Source organism: Camellia sinensis, chromosome 12 (genome assembly GCF_055761805.1).
Source record: "Camellia sinensis isolate YWXY chromosome 12, ASM5576180v1, whole genome shotgun sequence".
Lineage (NCBI taxonomy): Eukaryota > Viridiplantae > Streptophyta > Magnoliopsida > Ericales > Theaceae > Camellia > Camellia sinensis.
This window is the reverse complement of record NC_138972.1, coordinates 36719113-36725798: the sequence shown is the minus strand read 5'-3', so window position 1 is coordinate 36725798 and position 6686 is coordinate 36719113. Positions and strand designations below refer to the sequence as shown.

General features: G+C 33.3%; 1 non-coding gene across 1 annotated transcript; it reads right to left on the bottom strand.

Moving 5' to 3' along the window:
* Positions 1–2312: 2312 nt before the first annotated feature.
* LOC114262007 (uncharacterized) lies at positions 2313–3645 on the bottom strand. Its single transcript, XR_014345746.1, has 3 exons — positions 2956–3645; positions 2711–2856; positions 2313–2578 (listed from the first exon to the last, which is right to left on the bottom strand). It is a non-coding gene; the product is annotated as an uncharacterized LOC114262007 (transcript).
* Between the last annotated feature and the right edge of the window lie 3041 nt (positions 3646–6686).

Sequence of the window (6686 nt, the reverse complement as noted above, 5' to 3'; positions counted from 1 at the left end):
ACATATCTAATATTTGATATTAATTTTCTTAAATTTTGAGACGTAACGGATACTCTAAGTCACGTATCCAAACTATTGAAGTTAAGATTGTAGTAATTCTTGTGTAGTATTAGAGTATATTGTCATGCTCAATGTAAGAATAGTTTTTTAATACTTATCTTATTTTTAATGGAAGAAGAAAATATTGAGTTTAGACTTGTACCCTTGTGTATCCTTGGTGTGTCATACATGTGTCTCATATCTATAGCCATACTTTGTAGGAACTATGGATAAACAATATATATATAATGATACTAAAATGAATTTTAACAATTAAATAAGCAAATAAACTAGCATTTCTAAATAATAGTTTCTCACCATTCGTTGAGCTTACATATAATACAATACTAAAAATTATTTTTAAAAAATTCAACTTATCTTGGCTGTTTCAGTGTCCTATTTTTAAGATTTTGTCACGTCGTTGTAGCCTTATCGTATATGGCAATAATTGCTCAATTGAACCAGATAATAAGGTGAGGCTTTCCTTAGATGTTCTTTTTTGGAAATTCCATTTAAAGCTATTTTTTGGGGAATTGGGGCCTTTTTTATCTAATAATTCTCCTTATCACTACTTTTTCCAGCTCTACTCATTTAAAAATTAATAAATAAAGTCCCGTTACTTATCTCGAAAATTTGACATTTAAATCAGTTTATCGGACAATTGAAGTAGTGTTTAACTCCCAACCAAATCCAGATCTAGACTCTTTATCCTTTATGGAGTAGCCCATCATAAAATTTGATGGATTAGTCATTCCCATTAAAACCTCCAGCCTGTGGTGTAGCTGGAATTTGTTTTTTTTATACCTTTGGACGGATTTCCCGTCGCTGTTTTAGCGTTATGAGTTATCTTATGACGCGTGTATGGTTATTTTTGGCGTTTCCTTGAAGCCTGGCTTTGAATTTTTAGGGTCCTTTACTTTTTCCTGCCTCCTATTCATATATAGAGTAATAGACTGGCGTTGCTTGCTGTTCCCCGCATTTGTTGATTTTGTGTCAAGCTTAATTTTACACCTGTCAGTAAAGGGCCAACAGGTTTGCCCGTGGATATGATCTTATTACCATTTCTCCTGATCCTAAATTTTGATATAGAATTCCATGGGAATGTGTCCTTCCTTTTTCACTTGAATAAATATGAAAGGGCATGGAAATCCATCATCTAACAGTATTTTGAATTGCATTCTATATTAGTTTGTGATAGATTTCTGCTGATATTTTGACTATTTATCTGATAGGGTAAACTGGCATCTCACAATGAAGGCTCTTATTCTGGTTGGAGGTTTCGGTACTCGGTTGAGGCCATTGACACTCAGTGTCCCAAAGCCACTTGTTGATTTTGCCAACAAACCAATGATCCTGCATCAGGTATGAATCATATGATATCTTAGCAAATCTTCAATGTTTCATGTGTAATTTATTTCGATAAATTCAAGTATGTTTCTTCATTGAATTCCTTTTTTTGTACAAGTTCTTTGATATTAAATTGTTGACATGAGCAATACCAGTACACAATTCTTTTAATGATTCTTGTGTCCCTTCTAAAAGTTTCTGCTGCTTACATATTTCCATGTTCGACTCCTCTAGGCGAAACAGGTTGTTTCTGTTAAATGGGAAGGTTTCAAAGCCTAAGCATGTTATTGATAATTTGATTTCTCAAATCTTACAATTCAAATTTTGAATTCTTTACCAGGGGATTTCTCTGTTTATTTAAATAATCCGAATATAATAATCCCTATTTCATGACATTTCCTACTTTAAGTACTATCAAGTAAGTTTTGGGTAAGAAATACTCAAGTTCTTCCGGAAAAGATGAACTTCTGTCTGATTGATGAGAAAATTTCATGCTACCTCATGCATATCCCCTTTTCTGTGTGTGTGTCATGTGTGCTCAACATAGATTAATGTAATTGATTTATGATTTATATCAGATTGAGGCTCTCAAGGCTATTGGAGTAAGTGAAGTTGTTCTAGCGATCAATTACCAACCAGAGGTAAAAAAAAACTAGAGCTCATTTTACTATGATAAAGTTCAATATCATTGTCAAGAGCAAAAAACATATTGGCATGCATAATAAAATAAAATAAAATTACATATATTCATTGTCATTTGGAGTTCAGCAATTCCAAATTAGAAAAACTCTACTTCATATCATATTTGAACTTTTGCTTCATTTCAAATAACTTAACTTTTTTCATATCAAATTACAACTCACACCCCAACTTCAATTTTGCTTCACATTTCAAAACTACCACCCACCAGTAATGTGTTTTGTGAATTTTCTTATCCAAAAATATAATTTAAAATAAAAACAGAAACAACGTTTTAGAAAGTACATTCAAACAAGCACAAAGACAGAAATCAGCCACGCAAACATAATCACAATCTCAAATCAAAAAAAAAAAAAATCCATTTTCAAGTCAACAACAATACAAGATCTAAATCGAATTCAATCAGAAATAAAAAATAATAGTTGAAATTATTACCACTTTGCGCAATTTCTTGATCAAAGCCATCGGCTTCCTCTTGAGGCCTCTTTGGAACCTTTTCATTGTATAAAAACAGATCAATCAGAACCACTTCCAGAGTACAACAATACATAAAATATATATATATATATATATATATGTATGTACACATGTATCTATGTGCACAATCACAAACTCAAAATTCTACCTTCTGCGAGCTCGAGCGGTGAAGAGCTTGACGAGCTCATCGGTGGACATGTCAAGGAGAGCATCCAAATCGACACCCCTGAAGCTGAACTTCTTAAACGTCCTCTTCTTTGGCTGTCCTGTAGCCACCTCTGTTTCGATTTCCGCCTAACAAAGAAAGAGAAATACATATAGAAAGATGAGTGTTAACAGATGGATTAAGAGAGAGAAACTGTGTTGCAGATTGGAGGATGGATGTGAACTCACCATGGCTGTAGAGAGAGAGAATCAGCAAACCCTAATCTGAAGAAGTTTGATACGTCGCGGCTAGGGTTTTGAGAAGATGACTGTGTGTGTGTATTTATAGTGTAACGCTGAAATGGAGGAAAAAAATATATAATCACACTTATTTAAAAAGTGTGATTAAAATGTATATACACTGAAATGTATATATAATCACACTTTAATTAAAATGTGTGATTAAAAAATATATATAATCACACTTATTTAAAAAGTGTGATTAAAAAGTAGTAGTGTATATATAATCACACTTTAATTAGAAAGTGTGATTAAAAAATATATAAATAATCACACTTTAATTAGAATGTGTGATTAAAAAATATATATATAATCACACTTATTTAAAAAGTGTGATTAAAAAGTAGTAGTGTATATATAATCACACTTTAATTAGAAGGTGTGATTAAAAAATATATAAATAATCACACTTTAATTAGAATGTGTGATTAAAAAATATATATATATAATCACACTTGTTTAAAAAGTGTGATTAAAAAGTAGTAGTGTATATATAATCACACTTTAATTAGAATGTGTGATTAAAAAATATATATATATAATCACACTTAATTGAAAAGTGACATAAAAAATAAATATTATCACACTCAATCAAATTAAGTGTGATTAAAATATTAATCTAGTTTTTTTTATCACACTTCCAATAAAAATGAGATCTTTTTTTTTTGTCAAAGTGTGATCTTTAACTCTTTTTGTAGTAGTGACAGTATATGCTCTTGTTCCGATTATTATGTTGTCTTTACTACATGATTCACACAAGTATAGACTAATTCACCCAATTTGAAATGTTTTGATTTCATGTTTTGTTTGAAAAGAGTTTTGAATATGCACTATTTTGAAAAAGTCAGCTCATATGTACATTAATCAAATCATCCCAACTCAAGCAAACTAACCATCATCCACAGGTATTCAAGAGGTATGTCAAATAAACACTTAGATTTATGGTAATATGCTTGATATGGCAACACTAACATATATGCAATATGCTAAAGCAAAAAATGCTCACCTAGTACTCCGAGACAAGCCAAAGAAAATAAAATCATTAGAAAATGCGTGTTCTAATATGCAAAGTGACTAATGCAACACATACGAAATGCAACTAATAGGTTCAGTTTGTCAACATGGAATATAGCTCAACTCAAAGCACGATAGTGCACGTATACAATTAAGTAGGGAGTAACAACAAGGTTAGAATGATGAACCGAACCCAATGCATGAAAAAATGGATACAAGGCATGGCAATGATATGAAAATGTAAAACGCGATGCTACCATTATAAGCACATAAATAAAAGGGAGTAAGAAATGGGGATTAGAAGACATACAAAATATTACAAGTGCGCCCTCATACAAGAGGGTCCGAATGCCGGAATTTAAACTAATTATTACAACACCAAATTAACTAATTTAAGTAGCTATTACAAATAACTAACTTTAACTAGCTATTACAATTTTGAACAAATCTAATTAGTTTAAACATACTACCGTCAAAGCATTAATTTTAAAGGAACCACGGGAAATGAAGCATCGCACGCGCACAAATGAGAACGTTCTCCTGGAAGCCTCTCTGTTTTGCTACCAAAATCTATTATGTTTGCAGTTAGAAAGTTATTATGTTTTTGCCTCAGCTTCTGCTTACTGCTTGTATAAAATAGAGTGGTTGACTGGCCTTGAAAAGTGGTCAGCTGGATGGAAGGGTGGCCGGCCGGCCACTATTTTTCGGTACTACCCTGCTGCCACAAAAATGAAACAAAGCAAAAATAGAGTGTTTCCAAGAGGTGTTTGTCCTTTCTGCCTCTCCCTATCATGAAACTAATTAAGGAAGATGTAGAATCGATCCACAAATCATCAATGGTCGTAATGTTGTTGCATGACGATCCATGAATCGATGGGACAAAGACTTAGTGAATGAAAATAAAAGACCAACAAAACGTCCTCCCTATCATGGAGTTACCTCAAGGGAATTGGTAGACATTGATTCTTGCCTCGTTATCATCACTAAGAGTATGAAATGACTCAAGACTTAATGGGTTTAATAAAACGTCCAATTGAACCCCACTCAATTTTATTATCTTGTGCCTCTTTTAGTCCAATTTTATGAGCCTTTTTATTACCATTCCATTCTTTAATCATTTTAGTCCAAAAGTGAGAGTTATGTCCACAAGTGAAGAGAAGTGTCAAACAAGAAGTTGCTCTTGGCATGAGAGAGATGTAATGCCTTCGTAATGAACCTTCAAAGAGATTAAACCATTAAGCATGGAAGGTCTCTTTCACATGCCTTAAATAACCATCAATTGTTTGAAACAACTCTTAAGAAAAAAGGAAAGAAAATCAAGAAAGGAAGGAAGTTGCAAAGATAATTATTACAAGTGTGAGAGTATGTATGAAAACTATGAAATGAAAGCTATCAACTCAAATAGGTTGGTGTCTAAGGCCTAAACCACCAAATCTATGAGGACTTACAACAATACAAGCATACTATGCAAGGCATAAAAGAAATAAACACACTAAAACAGTCCTAAAATGAGTAAAATCAGCGCTGAAATTTATCTTGGAAAGCCAGAAAAAGTAAGCAAAATGAAATAGAATAAGAACTAGTAAACAAGCCTAAGGAGGGGTGGCTAACCCCTCCACTTTTTGGACCTTAAAATCACATATTTTAGCCTCTTAAAATGCTGAAAAATGGTGGCCAAAAGTTGAGAAGCAAGTGGGAAACACAAGGATAAAAGCTTATGGAACAAGGTTCAAGCAAGGGTGATTAACCCCTTCACCTTTGGTAGCTTTAAATCACAAGTTTTAACCCACCAAAACAGTCCAAAAATAGTATGAAAACAGCAATAAAAGAGAAGGAAGAAGTCATGTAAGGATGGCCAAAGTTATACCTCTTGAAGAGGAGGTACTCTTTTGTTCACAAATCACAAGATATCTACTCTCAAGGGCTGAAAATTGGTTCAATAATCTCAGCAAGGAACCTCAAATTTTTTGTTTAGGAAGTGTATATATAGTATATGTATATTGCAAGATAGAGAGAGAGTGTGTGTTTTGCAAGTTTTGCAGTCTTAGCAAATTTTTCTAACCTAAAACCAAAAGGGATGGTCCTTTATTTATAGAAACACATGTTCCTCAGTCGGAAATATTTGTATAGAGACAGCTGGTGCAAGGCATGCATATGGGGGGAGGGGATAGCTAGCTGTAAATATTTTCCTGCAGGGACACCTGGCCGGCCGGCCAACCAATGACTTGTACAACTAACCATAGAAAGTGACCGGGCAGTCCAAAATAACTGCTCGCAAACCCAACTTCAAACGGGCATATCTCCTTCATCCGGACTCGATTTTCAGTGATTCTTGAGTCTAAATTGAAGCCCCAAAAGTCTAATTTCCAATGGTGGTAGCCTCACATCTAAATTCTAAGTGTACAAAGAGATATACCTAATTTAGTGAAGGCTGCTCATTTCTTTCTTAACGGTTTGATGCTCAATTTTTTCCTAAACTAGTTTTCTTCCAACCCCTCATATTTCCTTCAACTCCAAACCTATAAATAAGATGTTTTAAAATATTTTTCAAAGGGTTCTCCTCCATTGCATTTATTTCCACTTTGTTCGTACTCGGTTTACCGAAAAGTGCAATATTTTAAACGAAATGCGAGCCTCGGAATATCGTAGAAACATTTGGAAATATT